Consider the following 13,836-nt stretch of genomic DNA (forward strand, 5'->3'; position numbering starts at 1 on the left):
AATGTAACACAGCGCGGGACAAGACCTGCGGTCTTCCGGAGTCCTGACTCCTTTTGGCTTCTTTTATTAAACAGGTGCATTTCAACCGCTGCACCTCCTTTTTGCCGTGCTGTATTATTGATGTTGCGGCCGAGATTGTTGCTTCAGAAGCAAGAAGGGCATGTTTTGTTTTTTTTTTCAATCCTCTTTTATCACCCCCTCACAAACAATGGCACGAATGTGAGCACCTGCACACAGTTCATCTCAAGATGAACGCTAATGGTAGCACGTTAGCAGACTCAGGCGTTGGTTTCAGTAACTTAATGTGCGGCAGGGTCATTAAAAATTAAGTGTGTAGTATTTGGAGCTCTTCAAGAAGAAACAGTGGCATCAAGTGGTTAGATGTTTGACTGAACCACTCTTTCATTTCAGTCCCATTAGAGACTCAGTATTTTACCTCTCCTGAGCTTGATGGTGAACTACGGTGGCTCAAACCTGGATACCTCATCTACCTTAATGTGTATGTGAGGACGCAAGGGTAGGAAAATCAAACTATGTTTATTGTACTCCAGTTATACACTTTTGTTCATAAATTCTTGGGCGAATGTTAAGCTTTTACCAATATTAAAAAAAAAAAAAATCAAGCCAAATTTTACAGACTGGACCTTTGGACTTTGTCGTGAAGAAGCCCAGATCTTTCCGCCAAAGCACCAACATTTCCAAAAGATGAGTATGAAACAAGCCCTCCCCTCTGGATAAACAATCAACAGTCATCATTCAAACTGACAGCTCGGGACGCCACAGTCTCTCATCTGAAACGTACACAACAACATGAAGTTCACAGCAAAGCGTCAGATCTGCACTTTTTGGGGGATCAAACTCAAAGCCACGGCAGTATTTTGAATGCTAATCCACACAGAAAAGGGCTTTCGAATCCCGCCGAGAGATGGCGTCGCTGTTTACGCTCGGAGATGAAGGTTGCGAGTGCGGCGACGCCTCAAAGTCCTAACGTGTTTCGGGAACGTCCCGTCATTCAAACTGATTGACGTACCGCATCAGATTAGAATACATTAAAATTCAAACGTCGGCTTTGATGCATTGACTCCGGAAAAGGGAGGGAGCGGGGGGTCGGCGAGATGAAATTTGATTGGCCACGGTTCCCCTCAGACAACCTCCATCGTCACTCACACCTTAGACACGATTTGATGGAATTGGTTCGGGGCCCCCATCAGCACCTACTCAGTCGAAGCCATCCAGTGAAATCAAGTTTCAGCTGGAGCTCAATTGCTAAAATTGGCGGCATGCAATTACAGAGGACGCTCATTTGAATTCCTGTGACTCACCAAAAAAAAAAAAAAAAAAAAAAACTATAAACCTGCTGTTTAACCTTTGGATCAATCCAATGAATCCCGGCAGTAGCGCCGGGGCTTGTTGGGGGAAGTGACTAACACTGCCTTCTATCAGCGGCTACAATTGGAAATGCCCCTGGGCAAAGCTCTCAATCCTCAATTACTCCACTGGAGGTGCTCAGCGGCCCTGCCGGCGGAAGGCCGCAGCTCTATCAGGAAGCTGAGCGTTCAACAACACATAATCTTTTCAGTGGCTTTTATGAGACCACAGAGGGGTCCGATTCGACAGTTTTGCGATGGAGGGAGGGGTGGTGGTGGAGGGTAATCAACACTAGTTGTTAGTCCTGCTCTGAACAGGAAGTGGCCTCGGATTTGGTGTAGCTCTTCTTTTTTTTTTTTTTTTAAAAAGTAACAATGTCTTGAATGGCTTTAACATTTGACATTTGGCGTAACAATAACATTTTTTGCACTGACGTTGGAGACAAATTACGTCTTGCACATTTTCCTCAAGTGTGACTAGCCTGATTGATCTATTTATTTATGTATTTGTTTGTTCATCTATTTTTAGTTGGTAAAATTTAGGTAAATCTGTATTTATTCAAGGCACTTTTAAAATGTGCTTGTTTTTTACTGTGCAAATGTAGCCTGTACAATGTGCAATAAAATGTACTTGTAAAAATCTAAAAAAGTTCTTCCTCCTTTTTTTCTTCTTCTTCTTCTGCTACTATTTTTTCGATCAAAATCAGCAGTGGCACAAAAGTAATACATAAAATATATATGGGTATGCATGCTGGCGGATACTAACTTTAGCTAGTCCGTCATCATGCTACTTCTGCACTTCCGTCATACATCACGTACTGGCCGACTCAAAGTATTTTGTTTTAGCTTCATCCTTTAATTTGTTTTAGTTTAATCGAGGGGGCAGGAGGTGTGTGCGAGGCTGGACTTTGAGTTATTTCTTTTTGCCCCGATTAAAGAAATACAACTCAATCAAAGGACAAATGAAAAAACGTAAAGCTGACAGAAGCGTCTTATTTCCAAAGTCTCTCTGCAATATTCACTGTTTTTGAAAGCAGGCAACGCTGGTAACAAAAGCAAACAAACAAACAAACAAACAAACAAAAAACAGGTGGTTCAGTCTTGGCTAACCAGACCCAGAGGGGGTAAGTGATTCTGCTTTTTTTTTTTTCTTCTTCTTCTTCTCTCGGCGCGGCCACACGTCTTCCCGAAGTTGACGGAGCGAAGTGCGAACGGAGCGTCATCGCTCTCCTCTCTTATCTGCCGCGTGCGTCGCCCGCTGTCACGCCGCTCTCGCTGGCGATCGTGTCGATCCCGGTTAGAGTGAAGGGGCTGACATTTACCGCGGAGGAGAGGGGGGTGGGGGGGCCTGACTTGGTTTGATGCGCAGCGGTTGGGGGGAGGGCAAAAAGGGAAGTGTGAACCGAGGAGAGGGTGCGCTTGTCTGAAATGATAAAAAGTGACACACGGCGGGAGAGCAAACAATGAGACTTGAGGAAATCAATGCGGTTTATTGTCTGGACACCCAACCCCCACCACCACCCCCACCACCACCACCACCACCCGGTGACTGGGGACGGCTGAAATGAAAACCGACATTTCTGAATGTGGCCGGCGGCCGGCTGTGCGGTGCAGTGCGTGCGAGGTTCACTGGGGCCCTGGTGGCCGTCCGCATGCAAATGCTACACCGCTGCCACCGCCGCCACCTTTATCCACCAGGAGGAGCGGGGATGACGCATCAGGCTTCCCGCCAAGCTTCCCTGGCTGTCAACTCACACACACACACATACAGATTGCAAAAGACCCCCATTAGCTCCGCCAATTTTTCGGGCGTTTGCGTGACTCGCAAAAAACACAAAATAAAAGTTGGACACCGGTTCAGAAAGGCCTATGCTGCGAGGAGATCGGCAGGACACAAGCGGAAATGGCGACTGACTCAGCGCCATTAACCTGTCTGAGTGCGTTTCCCGTCCGGCCTGCTGACGGATCTCCGTTGGAGCATCAATCACTGCTCCCGGTCCTTCCCCCCACCCTCCTCGACGGCCGTGAGGGTCTCAGAGACCTTCGGCGAGACTTTCGAAAACCATCCCAATGATTGCCAGCATCGAGAGGCGTGAATTATTGAAGGGGGGAGGAGGAATGGGCAGGGGACAGGTGCCGCAATAAACCCCTTGGAGCGCCACGTTTAACAGCAGGGGCCTCCCCTCGGTTCCGGGGAAATCGCTGCGTCGGGGAGGGAGATGATTCTGGGGAATCTGTGAAATCATTTTACCTCAAAGGTCAAGTGTGTAATATCTGGAGATTTTAAAGAAGACACAGCATCGCAGAGCTCTTTCACTTATGTCCCCTTAGGGACTCCTTACCGTTCCTCTCCCGAGTTTGCCAGTGAACTACACTGACCTGCGTGGAAACCTCGTCCACATTTTTTCTTCGTTGGTTTATTTGGGGCCGTGAGCCGTCACCCAAATTATGAAACGCGATGTCAGGCAGCTGGATTGTCCACAAAGGCTTCCTTCGACATGTTGCAAAATGGTGGCTAACTGGGAGCAAGACCGTTCATATATATTTTTGGAAAACCAAATTACTTTTATTGTATTATACACTTTTATTGCAGAATTTATGGGAAATATATTAAGCTTTTAAGAATATGAAAACCATCAATCAAGCCAGATATTACACAGTAGACCTTTAAACAGTTTGGCTGCTGTGCGATTGGTGTGACTGCGTCAAACACTAATGCCCCCTTTTACGCAGCCGCCGAGGCTCGTTTGCTCCGACCATTTGCTCCGAAGATGAAGATCAACTCCTGTTTCAGCTCCTCCAACCGCCTCCACTCCCCAAGTCAGTGCTACGGAGGAAGAAAAAAAAACGAAAAAATAGTAGGCTCCGGCGGAACATTGTCTTCCTGGCTGCGCGGAACACTGCGTCTCATCTTACAGTCTGTTCTGATCCTCCGGATCGTTCCGCTCGTTAGAAAGGTCAGCGCGGCGGTCCACGGAGAGCCTCGTTGCTGGGTTTTATTCCTTGGAATTTGAGAAAAGAGATTTTATTTTTATTTTCCAATACAGGTGATTTCTAAACACAGCTGGCGGTCGTGGGCGGCAGGGGGGAGCGCAGTGTGACCGTGTCACTGGCTGCTGCAGAATTGGGTTTATCAACACGCAAATGTGCAATTGCGGGGGGAAGAGAAAGGGTAAAAGCCACTTGAACCTTTCATTCATCTTCCATACCCGCTTATTCCCGAGCTCAGGGTCACGGGGGTCTGCTGGAGCCTATCCCAGCTGTCTTAGGGCGAAGGCAGGGTGACACCCTGGACAAGTCGCCAGTTCATCACAGGGCTACATAGACACAGACAACCATTCACACTCACATGCACACCTACGGACAGTTTAGAATGTTCAATTGACCTCACATGCATGTTTTTGGAGTGTGGGAGGAAGCCGGAGAACCCGGAGAGAACCCACGCAGACACAGGGAGAACATGCAAACTCCACACAGAAAGGCCCCAGGCCCGGAATCGAACCCACGACCTTCTTGCTGTGAGGCGGCAGCGCTAACCACTGTGCCACCGTGTCGCCCGCCACTTGAACCTTTTCATGTAAAAGCAGTCAGAGACGATTAGAGTAGTTAAAACCTGGCTGGGAAGGGACACAATTCATTATGTGATACCGGCCCTTTGGGTCAAGGGGGGCCGGAAATTAACATTGCCCCTGATTTAATGCAGTCGCTTCCGTTGTTGCGTTCTCTGTGTCAAAATTAGCACGGATGGGCGATGATGGGTCAACAAGTTCGATGTCCAAATTTTCCAGATTGCCATTCAGTTCTGACATTGCCATTGTCTTACTGACTTTTATCAGGACCGATCTTCCGATCGATTTTCCGGAAGAAGTCAAAAGTCATGTTGGGGGCAGGGATTCGGGCGGTAGCAGGAGCTGACTGGGTTTCAGCAAGTCCAGCAGTCGGCAAAGTCGGCCCGTTCTCCGTTTTCAACATAGACTCAAATCTGCCTCTTTGTGGTCGGATGGCAAAACAAAACCGCGCTGACAGCTTTGCTGCTCCTCTGGTACGACACCGAACTTTGCGACCGCCCCCCCGCCAAAAAAAAAAAAAATAAAAAATTGGCGGGGGGGCGGAGTCATTTTTCTCATCGAATATTGAATATTGATGAGCTATCCTGTTGCTGACAGAAATCATTGTTGCCGCCAATTTTCTGCAGCACTGGGGATCGATGGGGCGTCTCCAAGACGGATGGACCAGCGAATCGAGTGGGCAGTTTTTTATATATTTATTTATTTTATTTTATTTTTTTGCCGTGCGTCCGCTCTCGCTCTTTCCCTTTCCTCACCGCTGAAACGCTTAAACTAAAAATAAATCAGCACACCCGCAGCCATCCATCCGCCCCAACCGCTGAATTGCTGCGCTGGAGACGCGGAGGCGCGCAGCGGAGCGCAATCACTGTTGCATTGAAGACATTCCGATATATAAAACACTGTCAGGCAGGCTTGGCAGGAAGCGTCACCCTCCCTCTGTGCTTTAACGCTTTCTTTAACTCAGAATCGCTCCTAATTCAGTGGTCAAAAAAAGAGAAAAGAAACAAGAATCCGACGCTTATAGAAAGCACAGGGCCGTGATGTATTTCCTCGGTAAAATGCGTCATTAGCTGCTTTCTAGTTGGAATTGATCGGGACGTTTGATTGGGGCTTGGGATGGGAAAGAAGGAAAAACCTCATTCATTCATAATGCGCTCCTCCACAAAAGGCCTCCTGACGTGCACGCATGTCTAGTTGACATTAATGGACCCCTGCTGCCACTTCCTCCAGTTACTTAGCGAGGGCGGAGCCTGATTCATGAGGTCTTTCTATTTTTTTCCCCCTCTCTACTGAGTTTTATGAGACTGTGACAACAGTTGAGCTGAGTGGTGCTAGCTGGTAGACTGCCGGATAAAAGGGCAAAACCCCCATTGGCCAAAGCGACCACAGCGGGCCCTTGAAACAGATTGTGCATGCCTGTGTCATCGGCGTTATCCGTCTATCCATCTAAATCCATCATTACATCCCGCCATTGACCTCCGTGTCCTTGTGTTGCTGAACTGCTGTAGTTCCTCTGTCTGTGGTGCTGAAACAAGGATCAGTGTATCTCTCTCCGTGGTGCTGAACAACACTGACACATTGAATGGAGTGTTTCTTTTTTTCTTTTCTCAATCTATACCTGTGTGCCACTGTCCAAGGTCCTGAAATGTTTCAGTCCATCTGTCTGAATCAATATGTGCGCATTTAGATATCCATGAATTTCACAGTTTTCCGTCCTCCTGGTGCTGAACCCGCTGTGATTCTCTGTCCATGGTGCTGAAACAAGGATCTGTGTGCCTCTCTCCATGGTGCTGAACAACTTCACAGGGCATCTTCACCGATCCGGCTGAGACGAGGGTTTATTCTCGCGTAATGCGGATTGGATCATGCGTGTCGCTGTCCGTGGTGCTGAAAACTAGCCCCCCCATCGATCTGTGTCCAACCGGTCAGGTCGCTGCATTCGCCGCGGGGGTTGTTTACTCTGTGCAAAACTACACCGTCTGCAGGTTTTTACTCTGCTAGATTATGCTGTGACATTTTGTGACATTTAATTTTCCTTTTAATGAATTCGGCCTTGTTGCGAAGCACGCTAACTCCATTTTTGTTTGTGATCGTTTCAAATTTTGATATTTTTTGTCGCTTTGATTTATTTCAGATTTATTTTGAATATAATCATTAAATTGAGTTTGATAATTAAATTCAGAATTGGAAGTAATCACAATTGTTAAAATGAAATGTATTGTCATTAGTTTGGGATATTCAATGTTATTAATATGAGTCAATCAAACTTTTTCTTTTTTTCTTTTTCAGACTTTTTAAAGCATGTGACTAATACAACCACATCCTCGATGACGAGAACCTTGCACCACCACCTGGCGAGCTCACTGAAAACCACCGCCTCTATTTGAGTCTATTTCTGAGTGTTTTTCCCATAAATGGACCCATAAAGCATCCGAGCGCTGCGTGTAATCTGTTATTACGCTCGGAATTGAATGCGAAAAAAAACGAGGCAACGACGGGGGGACGGAAACAAAAAAAAAGAAAAGGAAAACCGCGTCTGCCACTGCGAGTCAATTTAAAAACGACACATGACGGCTCAAACTGCGGGGGCGCCATTATCCTCCGGGGAGCAAATGTCACTTAATTGGAAACTATTGATTTTCCCACAGCCATTTGTTACTCTCCAGCCACCAATCAGGGGGAGCGAGTCCTGGCGAGGATTCCCTCCATCATAGATCTTGATTAACCGCTTCGTTTGGATGCTGTGACAAGAAAAAAGGGACACTGTTGTTTTGAGGCGGCGGGGGGGCGGAGGGGGCGGGAGAAATGTGGGATGACCGCGACAAATCAGCGGGACGCTGTGTGGGTATGACGCCTTTTGTTCCCAGGGGTAAATTGCTAATCAAAATGTCTCTCTCTCTCTCTCTCTCGGTGTGTGTGTGTGTGTGTGTGTGTGTGTGTGTGGGTGTGCGTGTGTGTGTGCGCCCCCCCACCTATACTCTCTACTGCCCATCTCAGTTCCTGACATTCCGAATACTCCGGTCCGTCCTCTTGGCTTTAGCATTAAATTGAAGGGCGAAGCCTCAAAGTGTCTCAAGGTGAAAGTTTTGGTTTTGCACGTTCATCTGCGCGCACGTGACAAAGCACACTTTCAAAAAGAACCCCCGGATCCATGCCTTTGTCTTCACCTGTTTCCTTGAACCAAGTTGGGTGCCTTTCAACAGCAACCCCTGGCGCCCACTGGTGCCTGGAAGGAGGATCTGCCGTGTGCGTTTAACCCCTGTCGGATTAATAACGCGGAACACGACGGGACGGCTACACAATCTTTTATGTCTCCCCACCCAAGCGTAAAAGTGCCAGCGCTAGTGAACCTGGCCTGCGGACTCGACGGCTGATCGGGATCATGCTCTTGGCAAGGAGCCAGTCAGTCGGGCTCGAGACTTCCGCTGCGGATTTTACCAAACAAAAAAAGTTTTAAAAAGTCTTTAACTGGCCTGCCTAGATTTATATCTACATCTACACCCAATACTTCTTTTTTTTTTTTCCAGAGACCTTGACTAACCCGAGAGGGGCGAGAGGTGAAAAAAAAAAAAAAAACAGTGATATCTGTGCAGCTGTCAGCCATCAAATGTGCTGTAACTGACTGGGCCAAGGGGTGAGACGACTCGCGGCCTCACAGCAGCAGCAGCAGCAGCAGCAGTTTGACATATTCAGACTGCTTGCACACCCTAAAGCTGTCCGCTTCCTTGCAGATTATCATCCGTGAGGTGGCACGGTGCGGTAGGTAGTAAAAGATGTCGTAAAATAAATAAATAAATAAATAAGAATAGGCAGAGTCTCCCAAATGAGGATAAAAGGGGGACGGAGGGGGTGGCCAGGTTTGGCAACCCCCCACCCCTCGCACCCCTTCCCCTCCCCTTCCACATAAAAAACCACACTGCTAGATTTTAAAACCTGGCAAACAGTCTCGAGGCTGACGAGAGGCTAAAAGGCAGCGGAGGGAGCCGCCAGCATCTTTGGCAGGTGACGGATTGAGATCAAACTTCCATTCACGGAATTGGCCGGGCTGTAAAAATAAGAAGAACTTGGAAATGAAGTTCAATCTACTCCTTCTCCTCCTTCTTCTTTCTTTTTCTTGGTGACAGACAGACAGACAGAGAGACAAGCAGACGCAGAGCTCGGCTCAGTTTATGTCGCCCCTTTTTCTCTATAAAGCAGCTGCTGTGCGGAAGCAAGGAGTTTAATGTCAATGGCGTCAATTAGCGACTAATGGAAAATATGCAGTAAAGATTAAGGAGTTGGGGGGGGGGGGGGTTGCAGGGGGCTAGGGGGTGGTGGTGGGTGCGGGGACCGTGGGAGGCGGGAGGGTAGCAGAGCTCTCCTGTATGTAATCAGCAGCAAGTCAGATGTTTAATAGCTTGTGGATCAAACTCCGCTATTAATTTGGTCGTGACCGCAGGGGAAAAAGACTTCATTTTAAATATTGTTCCTTTTTTATTTTAATCTGTCTGTTTTCTTCTTCTTCTCTTTTTTTTCTCCGTCTCATGCCCCGGGAATGAAACTGCGGAAGACTTGAAAAAAAAAAAAAAAAAACCCCGCTCGCACCAAACAAATGTCGGCGCCTCGAGGAGACTGCCGAGACGATTGGAATCCCAAACTTTTTAAACGCTTTCCACCTTTCGCAACACCGTGATGTCCTCACGCGACCTCCGGGGGTGGGGGGGGCGTTCCGGCTGGTTCGGAGGTGATCAACATGATTAGAATGTGATTGGATGTGCGAGGCATGTGCTATTACGCAACATAAGACCCTGTGTACAGCTGACGATATGGGGGAGGGTTGCTGTCTCAGGAGGTGACACGCCGCACTGAGGAAGTGGAGCACTAAAAAAGAAACAGTGAGTGGGTTTCCACCTCGATGTTATTGAACGACCCCTGCGGTCACAGTTTCCCCCCCGGCGAGGCAACCACTCTCGATATATCTATTTTGTTGCCCGTCGGATTCCGACTTTCCCCAAGTTTTCGCAGGAGCCGCACGTGCGAGGCCCCTGCAGGCCTCGCAGCCCGCTGTTCCAATTACTCTGGCCGCTCCCCTCCACTGTCGAGCTGTCAACTGACTGTAGGGAATCACACCACTGTCCCCCCCCCCAACATCCTCCCACTCTTTCAAAACCCCTCCTTCTCGTGGCGAGGGCCGATCCCGCCGGTGGCTCTCGCCCTCGAAAACTAGAAAAAGTGACGGGGCGACATGGCACCGGCATCCATGATTGGAACAGCTCGCCCCCTCTTCCCGCTCCCACCGCGCCCGTGGCCTAATAAATCAAGCAGCAAGTGGTCCCTCCCACTCTCTCTCCCCGCAACACTCTCGCTCGCCCTGCTCCCTGTAGTCGGCGGCTTCCTGAAATAAAAACCGGCGGTTTCCGTAATGGCGACGGCGTGGGGGCGAAGGCGGGTAGGGCACAAATAAAAAAGCGCTGTGGAGGTGACTCTCGGGGACAGTCATTATCGTGCTGTTGCCAATCCCCCCCACCACCACCGCCACCACCACCACACACAAACACACACGCACACACACAGACGCACACACACACTCCTCCATGGCTTTCCTTTTTTTGACACGTCTGTCAGCTCAGTAAACTTTAACACGCGTTTGAGTCGTGCCGGTGCTGAAGAACAGCTCCTTCCTGTTGTCTTCCTCTTCCTCTCCCTCGCTCCTCCCTCCTGAGAGCAATCGGGAGCGGCCGTCGCCCGGCTGCACTCGAGGAGGGGGAGGCGGGTGTCGGCGGGGAAACATCAAGCGTTTCTTTTTTTCTCTCTCCCTCTCTCTCTCTTTGGAGAGAGTGATGGTGAGAGGACGGCGGCGGCGGCGGCGGCAGAAGATGTCCTCTGCACAGTGATTAATTCCAGAGCCGCCGTGATTTATGGCCCCACCACGGCTGTTTTGTAGGTCACTTTGGTGCCACATCACTCAAGCTGCGCAAACAACGGCCCCCGATATCGCTGTTGGCGAGCGAGCGAGGGAGTGAGAAGAGGGGTGGGGGGGGCATCCGCCCGCCCGTGCTAAACACGGCTGCAAAGAAAACATTTGTTTTTATTACCCTTTGATTTCCTGACATCAAATCCAATGAATTAGCGGGATTTAAAAAGAAAAAAAAAAGAAAATCGAGAGTTTTTCTTGAAACTGATGACACTCGAATGCACCTGCAGTGACCTCTGTGGCCTGGCGGTGGCGGCGGAGAGTCGCCAGCCAAAGAGCAGGAAAAACTTCTCACCGCTTTTTCTCTTTCTCCGTCCCCCTTCCATCAAAGGCCGCAGAGGCACACGTTCCGATGCACACACGGGCAGCTGGGAACGTTATCTGGTCCTTCCAGGGGAACGGATGAATAGTCTAGACAGCCAATTGTGCTCCGACGTGAAAGAAACATCGCACTAATGTAGGCAAATTTGAGGCAGACTTCCCGACGTGGCGAAGACACTCAAACACCTGCTGTCGCCGGTTCCTTCAGGATGTCAGCGAGGAGTTTAGACAACAACATCAAGAAAGGTGGGAGGTTTTTCACAGAGGAAGAAGATCTTCTGAAACGTGTGGAAGTACAACCTCAAAACAGCTTTTCCTTCAGAAACAGAAGATATTTTTTTATTTTTGGGGTCAATAATTCTTTTGTTGTAATCTCAAGTGAGAAATCAATGAGTGGCGCCAAACTGGTTTCGGGCCACAGGGGGCGCTACTGTGCAAATTCAAAAAGCCGGGGACTCGCTTTTTTCAGGGTTTCACACAAAGCTAAGACCTCAAACGCCACCAAAGCTAAAACGTCAAAACCGCCACGAGCTGCCGCACTTTGTGCCAAATTGAAAATGGCTTCATACTTTTTTCATTCTTGCCACAGTGCAAACGTGGCCCGATGTGCCCGACGCCTACGCCGAGCATCGAGCGGGGTGCAGAGGCACGGCGATAGCGGCAGCCGTTACAAGAGCAAATAATTATTGATTACTCACGTCGAGCCTGTGGAGAAATTGCCACGGCGTGACAACAACAGCAGAAAAAAGAAAAAAGAAAAAACCTCGGCTTTAATGCAGGGAAATGAGGCTCTGTGGTGGGAGGGGGTGCAAATTTTGCTGCGACGAGTTAACTAAATACTCAGTCCACACACACACACACACACACACACACACACACACACACACACATACAAAAAAAAAAGCACAAACAGCGCCTTGTGTGTGACAGCGGATGAGTTGCCTGAAATGAACGCGGCCTTTTGCGAAGCTAAATGAAGTGGTTGCCAAGCAACGGCAATCCCAAAATCCATTTCCTCAATTACTCCGCTAACGATAATCCTTTTCTTCAGTGTGCGCTGGGATTATTGATGCAAGATTCAAATGAGAACCCACTTTTTTTATTTATTTTTTTTTAATTTTCAATACATTTTTTTTTAAAGCAGTGTCATCTGGAGAAATAACTTCATGCAGGGATGATGTTCCAATTACTTCACACTGTTATTTTTTTTTCATTTCCTACTTGTTATCTGCAACCGTTTCGTACCGTAACGCGACAGGAAAACAAATCAGTGGCATCTTTACTGGACACTCTTCTTCTTCTTCTTCTTCTTCTTCACAGCTGCGTTTCCGTGCTTTCCGGCGGGGGAAAGATTTGGGAGATGGAGGAGCTGCCTCACTGGGCCCTGGCAAGCTCGAGTGAATTCTAATATATAGGCACTTTGGCGGAGCCATTAGGCCAAAATCAATACCATCCTTAGCCTTTTTGAGGCTGTTCAACACGGGTCCTTTCCTCCAGCGGGGCTTTCCAGAAGTTAAAATAAAGAGCGGGAGGGTCATTGGCAGGCCGGCGGAACGCGGGCGAGCTTTCCTCCGACTCTTTGTTTGGTCTTATGAGGTTACTTTGGCCGTATTTCACACGGCCGAGCAGTTTCCCAGCTTTCCCGGCTGACGTTTTGGCTGAGGTTTACCGCTTCTGGGTGAGGTGAGTGGCGAAATCGACCCCCCCCCACCCCTGCAAAAAAAAAGTGAAAATGCCAGCAGCTAGCTTTAAACCTGGACACATCCTAAATGATTCCAGGTGCGATGTTGCGGAAACGTCGGGCCCAAATTTCCTTTTTGGCTGCCACCATTTCCTGAGTGAGGGTGTGAGAGCAGCAAGGGTTGATTATCTGCTTCACTGGCCGTTGAGAGTCTTGCTGAAACTCCAACGCACCTGTTTGGGAGTCCTTGCAAAATGTCAAAAAATAAATAAATAAAAAATGTCAAAAAATAAATAATTATATATATATCATTCATTCATTCATTCATTCATCTTCTATACCCGCTTATTCCTATTCAGGGTCACGGGGGTCTGCTGGAGCCTATCCCAGCTGTCTTAGGGCGAAGGCAGGGTGACACCCTGGACAAGTCGCCAGTTCATCGCAGGGCCTAATTACATATATATATATATATATATATATATATATATATATATATATATATATATATATATATATATATATATATATATATATATATATATATATATATATATATACATATATAAATATAAACAAAACACAATACAAATGGAGCGAAAGTGAAATAGGCACAGTTTTCACCGACCACCTGAGCCCATGGTGACAGAGGAGTTGAGACAAGACGGACTGAAAAGCGACTGCGTTGACGTCTGAAAAATGACGGCGGGCAACAGTGAGCAGCACAGGGCGACGAGTCGCTGGTGTCGGTTTTTCCCAATTTTATTGAATTCTGGTTCACCCTGTTCAAGCCTCGAGTCCAAGTATGACACCCGTGGAGAAGCCGACCACCTTGTACCAGCTCAGTGGTCTAGTGGTAGAGTGTCCACCCTGAGACTGGTAGGTTGTGGCTTCGATCCCCGGCCAGGTCATACCAAAGACTGTAAAAATGGTACCCATTGCCTCCCT

Source organism: Nelusetta ayraudi, unplaced genomic scaffold (genome assembly GCF_046127955.1).
Source record: "Nelusetta ayraudi isolate G7.1 ecotype Tasmania unplaced genomic scaffold, CSIRO-AGI_Nayr_v1 ptg000006l, whole genome shotgun sequence".
Lineage (NCBI taxonomy): Eukaryota > Metazoa > Chordata > Actinopteri > Tetraodontiformes > Monacanthidae > Nelusetta > Nelusetta ayraudi.